Below are 16,613 nucleotides of genomic sequence, written 5' to 3' on the forward strand. Positions count from 1 at the left end.
TTTGAGTGTCAATAAGGATAGTAATAGAAATGGATTGAAATATCACATGTGTTTAAATCCATGAGTTTATAATGATGCTAAAATGAATGAATAAATTAATGAAAGAAATAAGAACAAACAAAACAATACCAAACCAAAATTTCTTTGACTCTGTTAGCAGATGCTGTTGATCAATTTTGTATGAAAACTGGTAAGGTGAAAGAATCAAGAATTTATTCTATTTTTTCAATGTGATCTGGATCTTAGGGTAACAAAGAGTTGACGAATGTCATAAAAACAGAGATAATCAGACGTTGAGACAATGTGTATCTCCTTTGAATACCTACTATCATTAATGAAATTCTTTTTAAAAAATGTCAATCTGAATGTAATCTAAACTCCAAATTTATCAGTTTACATAAAATAGGAGATACCACTACATGCCAAAATCCAGAACATTGAAATCACCAGATGCTGACAAGGATGTAGAATTATAGGAACTCTCATTCATTGTTGGTAGGAATGCAAAGTGGTACAGCCGCTTTGGAAGACTGTTTGACAGTTTCTTACAAAACTAAGCATACGCTTACCATATGATGTAGCAATCACATGCCTTGTAATTTACCCAAAGTAATGAAAATTATGTCCACACAAAAACTGCACACTGATATTTGTAGCAGCTAATGTTCGTAATTACCAAAACTTGGAAACAACTAAAATATCTTTCAGTAAGCGAATGGATAAATAAGCAGTACTTCACCCATACAATGTAACATTATTCAGCTCCAAAAAGAAATGAACTATCAAGCCATGAAAAGACATGGAAGGAAACTTAAATGAATATTAAATGAAAGAAGTTGATCTGAAAAGACTACATACTGTAAGATTCTAACTATGATATTCTGGAAAAGGCAAAGCTATGGAGATAGTAAAAAGTTCAGTGGTTACCTAAAGATTCCACCAAAAACAAAAACTATTAGAATTAATAAATAAATTCAGTAAAGTAGCAAGATTCAAATTAATATTCAGAAGTCAGTTCCATTTTATACACCAATAATGAACTATCAGAAGGAGAAATTAAGAAAATCTTATTTACAATTACATCAAAAAAGAATAAAATACTAGTAAAATACCTGTACTCAGAAAAATATAAGACCCTGAAGAAAGAAACTGAAAAAGACACAAATAAATGAAAGGATATACTAAGCTCATGGATAGGAAGAATTAACATTGTTAAAATATCCATATTACACAAAGTAATCTATAGATTCAATGCAATTCCTATCACAATACCAATGGCATTTTTCATAGAACTAGAGCAAATAATCCTAAAATTTCTATGGAACCACAAAGATCCCAAATAGACAGAGCAATCTGGAAAAAGAACAAACTTGGAGGTACTATGCTACCTAATATCTAACTATACTGAAAGGATATAGTAATCAAAACAGCATAGTACTGACATAAAAACATACACATAGTACAATGGAACAGAATAGAGACCCCAGATATAAATCCATGTCTATATGGTTAATAATTCTATGACAAATTAGGCAAGAATATACAATGGGATAAAGTCTCTTCGATAAGAGGTGTTGGGAAAACTGGACTGATACATGCAAAAAAAAATGAAATCAGACCACTTTCTTACACCATATACAAAAATAATCGCAAAATGGATTAAAGACTTAAATGTAGGACCTGAAACCATAAAAGTCTTAGAAGAAAACATAGGCAATAAACTCTTTGACATTAGTCTTAGCAATAATTTTTGATATTTCTCCTAGGGTAAAGACAACAAAAACAAAAATAAATAAAAGGACTACATCAAATTAATTCTTTTGTCCAGTGAAGGAAACTACTAAGGAAACAAAAAAACAACATGCTGAATGGAAGAAGATATTTGCCAATGATACATCTGATAAAGGATTAATATCTAAAATATATAAAGAAATCATACAGCTCAATATCACAAAAACAAACAATCTGATTTAAAACTGGGCAAAGGACATGAATAGACATTTCTCCAAAGAGGGCATACAGATGGCCAAGAGACACATGAAAAGATATGATCACTAATCATTAGGGGAAATACAAAGCAAAATCAAAATGAGATATCACCTCACACCTATCAGAATGGCTATCATTAATAAATCAACAAACAGCAAGTGTTGGCGGGGATATGAAGAAAAGGGAATCCTCATGCACTGTTGGTGGAATTATAATTTGGTGCAGCCACTATGGAAAACAGTATGGAGGTTCCTCAAAAAATTAAAAATAAAACCACCATATTATCTAGCAATTCCACTTCTGTGTATTTATCCAAAGAAATCTGAAAAACAAATTTAAAAAGATATGTTTCCCTAAATTTACTGCAGCATTATTTACAATAGCTAAAATATGGAAACAACGTAAGTGTCCATTGATAGATGAATGGATAAAGATGTGGTACATATATACAATGGAATATTACTTAGCCATAAAAAAGAATGAAATCTTACCATTTGTGAGAGTATGAAATGGTATTATACCTAGAGAGTCTTACAGTAAGCAAAATAGGTCAGACAGAGAAAGACAAATACCATATATCACTTATATGTGGAATCTAAAACACAAAATAAATGAACAAACAAACAGAAACAAACTCATTAATACAGAGAACAAACTGATAGTCAGCAAATGGAAAGGGGTTGAGAGTCTGGTTGAAAAAGGTGCAAGGAAGTAAGAAGTACACATTGCCAATTGTACAAATAATCATGAAGACATAAAGTACAGCATAGATAATATAATCAATAACATTGTAATAACTATATATGGTGTCAAATGGGTACTAGATTTATTGTAGTAATAACTTCTTAAGGTATATAAATATCTAATCACTATTGTGTACATGAATGTAACTAATGTAATATTGTATGTCAACCATAATTTAAAATTTTTTTACTTGGAAAATTTATGATTTTATATGATATAAACATTAAAAAAATATATATGATATAAACATTAAAATGTTTATATGATATAAACATTAAAAAATATGATTTTATATGATATAAACATTAAAAAAATATATTATATGATATAAACATTAAAAAAAATATTCAGTGGTTACCAGTGGGTAGGAGTTAGGGTGGGGGAGGGATGAATAGGATAAATAGGTAGAACACAGAGAAGTTTTCGGGCAGTGAAAATACTCTGTATGATGCTGTAATGATAGATACATGTCTTTATACATTTGTCCAAATCTTTAGAGTGTATGACACCAAGGGTAAATCATAATGTGAACTACAGGCTTTGGGTGAATATAATGTGTCAATATAGGTTCATCAATTGTAACAAATGTACCATTCAGGTGGGAGATATTGATAATGCATGTGTGGGTTCAGGAGGTATATGGGTAACCTACATACCTTCCTCTCAATTTGCTGTGAACCTAATATTTCTCTAAAGAGATAAAGTCTTAATGATTTTTCTTTTTAAAAAAGAAGGGACTTACACTACTAAATATTGACATGTTACAAATACATTATAATAAAAAATTTTACTCATATAAGAATAGACAAACTATAAAAGAATAAAGAGCTCAGAGACAAAGCATTTTTTATGATAAAAGTTGTACTACAAGTCAATGAGGGGAGAGACAGACTACTAGATGTCGCGGGGGCTAGGGAACTGGCTCATTATATGGTTAAAATAAAACTTTCACTTAACACCATAACAAAAGGAGAACATGAGGTAAATTAAAACCATAAATGTCAAAGGTAACTCCAAAGTCAAAACAATTATAAACTCTAGTGGGGAAAACTAAATAAGTCAGTAGAGAGTGAATAAGCAGGAAAATGCCAGAGGAAATTAACACTTGCTAGGAGGAAATAGCATGAAATCAGTTTCCCCCTTTTTTACTTATTTTTTTTAGCCAGAGGAAACCATTGTCTGGATTGTATGAGTTGGCTAAAAACCATAATGCAAAACATGCAGATTAGCTGACTTGAGGAGCTAGATAACGGGATTAAGAGCAACTACCATAATGGAAAAGTGAGGGGGAAATTCCAGGAAGTAGACATTGAGAAAGAGAAAGCCCCAAATTATTTTTGTAAACTTTGTTCGAAACTGGCTGGTAACTAAACATATGCATGGAGTAGATTTAGAAGCCTAACTAATGATAAAAGAACTGAACTGAAATTTGGACTGCTATCAACCAGAAGGGAGATAGAGTTTTGCACTTTGAGTTCAGCTATTTTAATTGCCTACTAAAAGAAAAAGAATCAACATTCTTTGGAAGAATGTAACAGTACCCAGAGTCTCTACAACATATCATTCCCAAAGTCCAGAATACAGTTCAAAAGTATTTTAAAAAGAAACTGAATAATGCCACCTCATTAGAAAATCAATGCAGACCAAAACTGAAATGACTCAGATATTGGAATTATCAAAAAAAGGATTTTAAAATATATATTATAATTATGCTCAATGATGTAAAAAATGCTCACAATTGATGAAAAGATAAAAATTACCAGCATGGAAATAGATAGAATTAATGGACATTCTAGAACTGAGAAATATAATATCTGAAATAAAAATTTCACTGGTTGGCTTGACATTAGAGTGGAAATGACAGAGAAAGAAAAGATTGGCAAATAGAAATTATTCAATCTGAAGGTAAGAGAAAAAATTGGGGAAAAGAAAGGAACAGAACTTTAAGGACAAGTTGAACAATATCAAATGGTCCAATAGATGTGTATTTGGAATTTCAGAATGCGAGGAGGCAGAGAATGGAACAGAAAAAATATTTAAAGAAAAAGTTGATAAATAATGTAAGAAAACATCTTTATGTCTTAAACTAAACCTCCAAAACACAAACTGTATGTGAAAATTTCATACTGCATTGAGGACATCAAATACAGAAGCACTCAACATAAATACATTCAGAGAAATGGATACACCTAGAGATAACTGAGTCACTCACAAATGTGTTGGAAAAGTCAAACAAGTAAATAGGAGAATATACAGATTTTTCAGTAGATGGTGCAGGGGAATTTGGCTCAGATGATTCTCATTCTCTTTATTTGCTATTCTTTTTTTATTTATAAATACATTTGAAGCTAAATCAATCACTAATTCATTACAAAGTTGCTTACCTGAATTTTTTTACATATATACCACCCCTCTTCTTTAGCAAATGAGGATAACTTTTCATCCAACTTACATGATGAGCTAAGAAAAGAATTTGAGGATCCAGCAGAGATTGGAACAAATTGAAGACAGAAGCCATTCCTGCCCCTTTCTGTTTCTGAGGCACCCTCACGGATAGATAGATAAGCCAAGATAGGATTTAAATGCCAGTTATCAGCTAACTGAGCTCCAGAATATTCCTGAGTAGACCTCCAGACTAAAGGTGCCCTGAAAGTCAACCTCTACACTTGGAATCTACATTGGGAAGTTTGGGTCAATTTCTCTTCATTTCTGGATTACTTGATTGGTATCCCAGGGCATCACCTGAGCAAAAAAAAAAGCTTTTAGAGAGCCTTTAATTTTAATGAGGCCTCTTAACAAATGGAGCAAACACTATACCAGATTGGCAAACTCTGTGAATGCCTAAAAGTCAAGACAGATACCAGTCTTATTTCATAAACTACTTTCTCTCTTTCCACAAGATTTCCCTCCCCTTGGCCTATGTATTTTCTTCTACCAGACAACCAGTGTACTAACATCACTTCTGAAATGCTCAGTTCCTCTTACTGCATTAGCCTTTTCATGTTCTCTCTGACATAGCCCAATATGATTTCTTTTCTCCTCAATCTCACCCCAAATTAGAGCTCACTTTTTCTCTGTCCAAGCCTCTCTGACAGAGTTTGAAAGCCTTCCCGGGTATTTACATTGTAGCCAAGGCCTTCAGAGTCTTACTCAAATGAATGAATAACTAGAGCGTTCCCCATACTCTGGAAGATTTCAGAGAACTGATTTTAGATGGAGACTTGGACAGGAGAGAACTTCAGTGGCCAGAACTAGGCTGTTATCACCATTTCAAAATGTTGGGGTTCTGAGTAAGATTTAAGAGGGGAAAGAGCATCATACTCTTTTAAATTTGAAAAAAAAACAAACACAAAGAAAAACCAGTGAAGTAGAGGGGCTGTGAATAGGCACTTCCTGACCATCCCGATCATCCCTAGAGAATCTCTGTAGGTTTGAGCCCTGCCAACACCTCACTCAGTGTCAGAAGGTCTGCGTTCTCAGACTGTTCCAGAACCAGTGAGTGGAGAAGCATTACTTTACATACTTGTCTCAATATTTCTATTTTTGCAGGTCAATATTGCACAGTTATTAAGTGCCCTTACAAACATAAAGCATTTACATACATATATCCCAAATCGTAAGCTCCATAGCCAGTGTTAGTCATTAACATTGTTCCTTAGATGTATTTTGGAATTGTCATTATAACAGAATGGGTTTTTCCTCCTTTTCATTTTAAAACATCCCTGTCTGCTTACTTGTTTCAGCCCTCCTGCAGTGAACCAAGAAAACCTTGCAAAGGTTTATAGGCACAGGTTGGACACCCTAAGCAAAGAACACTGCAGGATGCCTTTACATGTAATGAGAACTCCCCAAATCCATAGTCTTAGAGCAATCCAGGTATCTAAATTACTGATGCATTTAATTCACTCAGTAATACAGTAGCAAATGAAATAACCTTTAACACAAACATCATCGGCCAGTTTCTGGGAGTTTTCATAAATTGAAATGTATCTTCATAATTAAATTCCTTTGGTTTTCTTTTGGATTGTTTCAACTTTGTATAAATAAATTAGGATTTAAAGCTTATAGGTAATCTAATAAACATTTAATGCAGAATGTTTGTCATTAGAAGAAATGTTTGTCATTATAACCCGGCCCCAGTATTAGGAAGAACAGTAGCCAGAAATATTGTTTTCATTTCCTCAAATGTTAAGGCAAAGCAGCTTATAGGTAAAAGTAATGTTGAGTCTAGTTCAGCTGAAAGATAGAAACAGAAAAAGTAAATTAAAAAAAGAAAAGAGGGAAGGAGGGAAAAGATTACTTATAATGAATTCCAATTCAAAATCAGCACTTTAGTTTTACAGTATTTTCAAACAAACCACTGAGGAGTTTAGTAGAGGATAATTGCAATATTTGATTCACTAAATCAATTTAAGTCACATTAATGATCTGTAAACTTTAAAACTATTAGTTTTAGCAATTCTATAGCATTCCTGATTTCAAATGAACACATTTGTAATCATGAGAACTACTGTCTAGATGTGGAAACAAAGGGAGATAGAGATCAGCAGTGGTCACACTACATTATTATCCAATTGTGCTTAATGGAGAGTTCATAGTGAATGGGAATGATAAGAATTCTTGTTTCAGCCTAACTCAATGTTTTTCTTTGCTTAAAAAGTTACTAAAATATTGAGTAAATATTCCCCTTTAACATCAGAGTTATGGAATATAATTATAATCTAAAATCAATGAAAAGAAACCAGTTTTAAACAACTATATAACATTGTAACTTTTGTTTAATGATTAACAATTATTTTCAGTAATAAAAATATGTTTAAATCTAATTAATAAATTAGATTATATTTCCTCTGCCCCTCAAATTCTTCTTTCTCTCCCCCCCCTTTTTTTCAATTGGTGGCATGACCACTTATCAATACATAATTAGTCTCTGGTAACATTGACTCTAAGAAGTTCATAAATGTATGAATAAAAAATATAAAAATATTAGTAACTATAGCAATATACTTCCATAGGCCAGGCTCAATGTTAAATATCGAGGGTTCTGCCATGAATAAGATATGGGTACAGCACTTCCGTGGAGAAGCTGAGAGTTTAGCATCCGCAGTAGGGATTGATTCCTATTTCTACTAGTGTCTCATCAGAGCAAGAGAACGGCAGCTCTTAATTCTTCACACGGCTATTCTGAAAGGATTATTTCCCAGGTCCAGCAAACACTAAATCTATAATGAGACTCTAGGCTCCAGAGAAATGGCCACAGAATTCTGCAGCTTGGAAAGGATGGCTACCTGTGTAATGCCGGCCAAGTCATTTGCCAGGTGTGACTTGCTCTTAATCAATACCCTGTATTCTTAGCCATTAAAAGTGATACTTAGAGTGAGAGGTATTCCTTTAATTTCTCAAATTTTATGACCATTGGAAAAAAGCCAAAGATGGAGTTTAGCTACAGTCAACTTTTAAAAGTAGATTTTGCTTTGAAGTATAGAAATATATCCTATTTCCAGACATAGCCGAAAAAGAGCTAAGATTTATGATAAGACACTTTATAATAATGGCCACATGGGATGGACAGTGGTCTCAAGTATGACACAAACCTAAGGTTAGATCCAGAAATAGAAGCAATTTCTGCTGTCTTCAGTATCTCCCTAACTTTTCTCTTCCATTCTTGAAAAAGTATTGGATGCTAGCGAAAGTAATAACATTTTTAGAGATACCATAAGATCTGCTTTATTTTATGACCGAAAAAAAATGTTGTCCACTTTGGTACAATAAACACTTCTCATTAGCAGATTGCTCGAGATAACCTTCACAGGACACATCAAAATGTGGTGACACCAAGGTTTAGAACATGGAAATGTATTGACTCTCTCTTCAGTTCATTCTGCCAAGTGGACAACCTGGTCATCAGTAGATTCAGGCTGTGTTCAACATGTAGAAAGCACCATGGGTGCTGTACATAGAGCACCCTAGATAGAAATGCATGGAGAGCAATGAGGCCAGCCAGCTCTGTGTTAAGAACCTGTGTGTGTCTCTCTCACTCGACAAGCACTAATAAACTCTTCTCATAAAAGGTCTAGTCTTAGTTTGAAGATGTATTTCCTCTAAGTCCATTTCTTCTACCAAATTCAGAATTTTTTTTGCCATGTCTATGCACCAACATTCAAAGTGTAAGCAAATACTTAAGTACTTGATAGTTTTCTTTATCTCGACTCACAATATTTATATAGTTTATTCTCAGCAATAATACCAACGAATCAAGGTTTGATATGCTTGCTATATATTTTCTACTACATACTAAAATTTTTCTAATTAAAATCTAAAATGTCCATTGATGTACCTCCCTGAAACATTTTATCCCCTTTACCCTAGAAATGTGAGATTCATTCCTATAAAAACACTGGTTTAGTGCAATATGGGAACTATTCCAATTGGGAAAATGGCATTATGAAGAACTTTAAGTCATATTTTAAAAAATGCAGGTATAAATGATTTTAACACATGGAAAAACAATCTGCAAATTGCTAATCTGACTCAGTTTGGGTGTCCCAAGAGCTTAGAAAAAAATAGCATTTGTCGGATACTTGGCTGAAATAATGATGTTAGGAATATTTTGTCTGAAATAATTGGCCTTAAGCGTTTTTTAAACGTATTCACAATAAGTGGACAATCATTAATTTGTGACAACTTTCTTATAAACTTATTATAAGAGAAACCCAAGTCATCCTTTATAATATGTTAACAATACAATTAGACAATATTTTCGAGTACATTCTTCAGGGGCATCCTTCCTTTCAAGGAGGAAGAACTTCTCTTGGCTACTCAAGCCTATCAAACTCATATGTGGAGATGTAGCATGTAACACAATATCACATGTCCAGCATCATACATGCTCTTATACAGAGACCTCATGGAAGAGGTAGTATCTGGTCTCTTAAGCAGCCTACAGTCTAGCTGATAAGACTGGGGCTAACATATGTCAGGTGAGAGAGAGAAACAAAAGATAGTCTATAACCAAGGGCTACATCATGAGTCAGTATCAATCAGCACTGAAGGAAAAGGAGGGAGATCAAGGGGACCAGAATCCTTCAGAAAGATTTCATGGAACATATGAAATTGGGGCTGACCCTGCAATTGGTCACAGTCAGAGAAACGAAAAGAAGGAAAGACATGCCAGAAAAGATAAAACATGAACAAGGTACAGTTGCCACTGGGAGTGAGCTGGTCTTTCCTATCCTCTCATGGGGCAATGAAGAGTCTGGACTAATTGTTGCTGGGACTGCCAGCCCTGTGTTTGTTAAAATACATCCTTGCCTAGATAAAAGCAAAAGAGGTTTAGCTTTCACAAAATAAAAACTTCCAGGAAAAAACTGAATGAATTCCCTTAGGGTAAAACAAAGCATGGAGAATTTTCAACTCCAAAAGCAGAATTTTTCCGAGTTGGTGATAATAGCGGGAACAGAATTGGAAGCCAGTATGTAGCCCTAGGAGGGAATGGCAGCTACACATTTTTTCCTTTTCTTTATATTAACGTTACATCCGCACTCACATTTATTTCCTTGGGGATGGGTATCTGTTTCTCATTAGAACCCCTTCTTTATCTTCTTTTTTAGTATCCTTTCTCAATTATTAAATGTTATGCCAATTAATCTTATTAATAAAAGACCCCAGATTTAAGTAATATTTTTTTCCTTGGGTTTGGAATAGCTTAAGCAGACTAAGACTAGAGTCAAATTAATTACTTCTGTGGGCATTAATGAAGAAATCACAAAAGGGTGTTGCCTCTGAGCCCAGTTCAGTTTACAGAGACTATGATACCATGATTTTCTAGAGATATTTTTCACATGGGCATTTCAATGTCTGCTGCTGATGAATTTTCTTAATACAGAATTTTTAACCTCACAGCTAAATACACTGCCCTGTTTACATGATGCTAAACATCTGGTTGAGAGGCAAAAATATCAGCTCCAAACTGATATTTTCAAATACTCAGGTGTTTAGATATGTGCAGAGAAAACATCTGGGTTTTGAGGACAGTTTTTATCCAAATGACCTGATGGTCTTCACTATTCCATTTGAATGGTGCTAAGAAAATGTGGATTCTTATTATTTGTCTATAACTTATTATTACTTTAGTATACTACATTGAAAAAAAATGGTAGTTTAGTCTTGAAAATTAATGTTAATATTGTACCACAATCCAATTTTTTTCAATTACAGTTGACATTCAACATTATTTTATGTTAGTTTCAGGTGTACAACATAGTAATTAAACATTTATGTAATTTACAAAGTGATCCCTCCCCCATTAGTCTAATACCCATCTGGTGCTCTACATAGTTATTAAACTATTATTGACTATATTCTCTGTGCTGCACTTTACATCCCTTTGACTGTTTTGTAACTACCAGTTTGTACTTCTTAATTCCTTACTTTTTTAACTCAGCCCCCCCAAACCCCTCCCATCTGACAACCATCAGTTTGTTCTCTGTATCTATGAGTTTGTTTCTGTTTTGTTTATTTGTCTATTTTGTTCTTTAGATTCCATATACAAGTGAGATCATATGGTATTTGTCTTTTTCGGACTTACTACACTTAGCATAAGACCGTTTAGGTCCATCCATGTTGTTGCAGATGGTAAGATTTCATTTTTTATGGCCAAGTAATATTCCTTTGCATATATGTACCACATCTTTATCCAATCACCTATTGATGGGCACTTAGGTTTCTTCCATATCTAGGCTATTGTAAATAGTGCAGCAGTGAACATCAGGATGCATACATCTTTTTGAATTAGTGTTCTGGATTCTTTGAATAAATACCCAGAAGTGGAATTGTTGGGACATAAGGTAGTTCTGTTTTTAATTTTTTGAAGAAACTCCAAACTATTTTCCATAAGTGGCTGCACTAATTTTCAATCCCACCAACAGTACTAGAAGGTTCCCTTTTCTCCATATCCTCATTAACCCTTTTTTTTGATTCATTAATGATAGCCATTCTGACAGATGTGAGGTGATATCTCATTGTAGTTTTAAATAGTGACACTGAACATTTTTCATATGTCTATGGGCCATCTGTACGTCCTCTTTGGAGAAATGTCTATTCAGTGCCTCTGCCCATTTTTTTAACTGGACTGTTTGTTTTTTTGGTGTTGAGTTGTATGAGTTCTTTATAAATTATGGATATTAACTCCTTATCAGATATATCATTGGTGAATATCATCTCCCATTTAGTTAGTTGTCTTTTTTGTTTTATTGCTGGTTTCCTTTGCTGTGCAAAACTTTTTAGTTTGATGTAGTCAGTTTTATTAATTTTTTCTTTTTTTTCCCTTTCTCAAGGAAATATATTGGAAAAAATATTACTCAGATCAGTGTCAGAGAGTATACTACCTATGTTTTCTTCTAAAAGTTTTATGGTTTCAGGACTTACATTTAAATCTTTATTCCATTTTGAGTTTATTCTTATATATGGTATAAGAAGGTGGTCCAGTTTCATTTTTTCTATGTATCTTTCCAGTTTCCCCAACACCATTTATTGAAGAGACTTTCTTTACCTCACTGTATATTCTTGCCTCCTTTGTTATAGATTACATGGGCATATAGGCATGAATTAAATTCTGGACTCTCTATTCTATTTCATTCATCTATGTGTCTGTTTCTATGCCACTGCCATGCTGTTTTGATTACCATAGCTTTGTAGTATAGTTTGATATCAGGTAGCATGATACCTCTAACTTTGTTCTCCTTTTTCAAGATTGCTGTGGCTATTTGGAGTCTTTGCAGTTCCATAGAAATTTTAGGATTATTTGTTCTAGTTCTATGAAAAATACCATTAGTACTGTGATAGGGATTGCATCGAATCTATAGATTGCTTTGGGTTGTATGGACATTTTAAAGATGTTAATTCTTCCTATTCATGAGCATAGTATATTTCCATTTATTTGTATCTTCAATTTCTATCATCAATGTCTCATAATTTTCTTACTACAGGTCTTTTACCTCCTTGGTTAAATTTGTTCCTAGATATTTTATTCTTTTTGATACAATCGTATATAAGATTGTTTTCTTAATTTCTGTTTCTGGTAGTTTGTTATTGGTATATAAAAATGCAACTGATTTCTGAATATTAATTTCACATCCTGCTACTTTGTTGAATTCATTCATCAGTTTTAACAGCTTTTGGGTGGAATCTTTAGGGTTCTTTATATATAGTATCATGTCATCTGCAGTAATGACAGTTCTACTTGCTTACCAATTTGGATGCGTTTTTTTCTTACCTGATTTCCACATCTAGAACTTCCAATACTATGTTAAATACAAGTGAAGAAAGTGGGCATCCTTGTCTTGTTCCTTATCTTAAGAAAACCACTTTTAACTTTTCCCCATTGAGTATGATGTTAGCTGTAGGTCTGTCATATATGGCCTTTATTATGTTGAGGTATGTTCCTTCTATTCCCACTTTGCTGAGAGTTTTTATCAAAAATGCCGGATTTTGTCAGATGCGTTTCCTGCATCTATTGATATGATCATATGATTTTTATTCAGAAATCAAAAATTAATATTCAGAAATTTTGCTTATGTGGTGTGTCACATTAATTGATTTATGGATATTAAACCAACCTTAAATCCCTAGAATAAATCCCACTTGATCATGGTGTGTGCTCTTTTTAATGTATTGTTGAATTTGGTTTACAAACATTTTGTTGAGGATTTTCGCATCTATATTCATCTGGGATATTGGCCTATGATTTTCTCTTTTTTTGTAATGTCATTATCTGGTTTTGGAATCAGGTTAATGATGGTCTCATAAAAGGAGCTGGAGAGCTCTCCCTTCTCTTGAATATTTTGGAATAGTTTGAGAAGAATAGGTGTTAACTTTCCTTTGAATGTTTGGTAAAATTCACCCGGGAAGCCGTCTGGTCCAGGACTTCCATTTATTGAAAGTTTCTTTATTACTGATTCAATTTTATTAGTAGTAATTGATCCGTTCATATTTTCTGTTTCTTCTTGATTCACCCTTGAAAGATTATATATTTCCAGGAATATATCCATCTCTTCTAGATTGTCCAATTTGTTGGCATTTAATTGTTCATAGTATTTTCTTATAATTGTTTATTGTTCTGTGGTTTCAGTTGTCACTTCTCTTTCATTTCGGATTTTATTAATTTGAATCCTCTCTCTTTTTTTCTTGAGTCTGGTTAAAGGTTTGTCAATTTGTATATCTTTTCAAAAAACCAGCTCTTGGTTTCATTGATCTTTGTATTGTTTTTTAGACTCTACTTTGTTTATTTCTGCTCCGATTTTTATTATTTCCTCCCTATTAGTCACTTTGGGCTTTGTTTACTATTCTTTTGCTAGTTCCTTTAGATATAAGGTAAGATTATTTATTTGAGAGTTTTGTTTGTTTGTTTGTTTCCTGAGGTAGGCCTGTATTGTTCTGAATTTCCCTCTTAAGATTGCTTTTGCTATGTCCCATAGATTTGGGGTCTTTGTGTTTTCATTTGCATTTGTCTTAAGGTATCTTTTGATTTCTTCCTTGATCTCATTTTAACCCATTTATTGTTTAGTAGCATGTTATTTAGCCTCCATGTATTTGTTTTTTATTTTTTTTCTTGTAATTGATTTCTTATACAATTGCGGTTAGAGAAGATGCTTGATATGATTTCAGTCTTCTTAATGTATTGAGACTTGTTTTGTGACCTAAAATGTGGTCCATCTTGAAAATGTTTTCATGTACATTTGAAAATAATCTGTATTCTGCTGCTTTGCGGTAAAATGCTCCAAAAATATCAATTAAATCTATCTGGTCTAATGTGTCCTTTCAGGCCTCTGTTTTCTTGTTGATATTCTGTCTGGAAGATCCATCCACTGGTGTCAATGGGGTGTTAAAGTCCCCTTCTATGACTGTATTACTATTGATCTCTCCCTTTATGTTGGTTAGTATTTACTTCATATGTTTTAGTGCACCTATGTTGTATCTATAAATGTTTACAAGGGTTATATCCTCTTGTTGGATTGATACCTTTAGTATTATGTAATATCTTTTTTTGTCTCTTATTATAGCCTTCGTCTTAAAGTCTATTTTCTCTGATATAAGTATTGCTACCCTAGTTCTTTTTTCCATTTTTTCCCATGTCTTTTTCCATTCCTTTACATTCAATCACCACAATCCAAATTTTAAAAAGCTTTTCTTAAACTAGTTACCTAATTTGCCTTCTCCCTGCTGAGTATAGAACTATTTTATTATCATTCATATAGAAATAGTTTCTCATCCTGATGGAATAGTCAGTGAGCAAGTTACAATACCCAAGCACATACATAGGAGGCCTTATATTAATGCTTTCAATTCTGCTAACCTTGGCAGAGATCTTGACATTAACCTGGGACACACTCTCTTTCTCCATTCAAAACAGATGCACCCTGACCACTTCAACTTCAAAATAAAAATACAGAATCACTCAATAATCTTGTGTAAGTAACATAATTCAAGGGGAAAAGCTATATTTACAATGACTAGACTAAATTGAGAATAGGCTTCTGCACTCGAATTGACAAGTAAAGCAAAGGAAATAGGGGAAAACAGCCCATTTATTATCATTACCTTTTAGAAAATACCCAACACTCTTTGCACCAAGATATAAGAACATTTTGATGAGTGATCTTGTTCCTGTGTCACGATGTTTGCAAGGAGAGGGTCCGGCATACTGATACTACTCACAGCAATAGTCTAGGGAATTGGTTTTCCTCTTGGGAAGCCATAAATCTTGCAGCTGTTTATTGTGAACCTAACAGGACCTCTGTCTGGAGGAATGGCAGGCGCATTCTGACTCTAATCTCTGACATCAGTCTGGGCTGGCTGGTAGCGTGTGTTTACACAGAGCTGTCCAAAAGCTGTGACATGTGACGAGTGTCACAGCCCTGCCTTCCTTGGGCAGCCTAATTGCCTATCACTACCTGATACAGTAGGGAAAGGGCCCCTTGCCGGGCTGGAGAAACCCAGAAGGGAAAAGAGAAGTGCTTCTAAGACTATATCTGAAGCCAAAGGAATGCAAACAAATATGAATTGAACATATTTCCAATGCTTATAATCAATCGATTTGATAAAATAGAAAATCTCATAGATAGTACTTCAGAAGGATCTTAAAGAAATAAGATGACAACAGGAGGTAGCTACAACTAATATGACAGAATGAAATCAAAACTGCACAGGGCCTAGGATGCAGGCTGTAAGAGAAATTGCGAGGAATCAGACCAGAAGAGCCTCTCCTCAAATGAAGAGCACCCAGGAGACAGGAAGAGAGATGGGGCTGAGAGGTGGAGGGAAGCTTCCGGAACAAACTATAAAAGTGTATAACCGGGCCTGCCAACGGCGGCATTAAGGAAAGTGGCTGGAAAATCAATATGGAAAGGAAAAATTTTTTAAAGAAGTCTTGAGAAAAATGAAAAACAGCCTCATTAAAACATTTGGAAGTGATTATAAAAACCACCTTGAAATAATCAGTGTTAAACACAGCTTCAGAAAAATGTACTGAGATTTAACTCAATTAACTCTTTCAGTCCTACACCTATGTCAATTTTCGTAGACACAGAATTATGCTAAATCTACCTTCCTTTCCACCGTACCAGTTTTAAATAGGAACCATTAATGCAAAGGGGAAGTGACTCAAACAAAATTTAAATAGATATAAATTAAAGAACCTGTGCAAATTGGCTCTGATATTCTCTTTACATCATAAGAGCAACAACAACAAAAACAAAAAACAAAAAACAAAAAAACAAACAAAAAAACTCGAACAACTCTATCGTGATTTTACATAAACAGGAGCAGCTTAAAATAAAATGTAACTAACCAATGAATAAATTGTATTATTGGATCAGACTTTT

This window comes from Pteropus medius, unplaced genomic scaffold (genome assembly GCF_902729225.1).
Source record: "Pteropus medius unplaced genomic scaffold, Ma_sr-lr_union100, whole genome shotgun sequence".
Lineage (NCBI taxonomy): Eukaryota > Metazoa > Chordata > Mammalia > Chiroptera > Pteropodidae > Pteropus > Pteropus medius.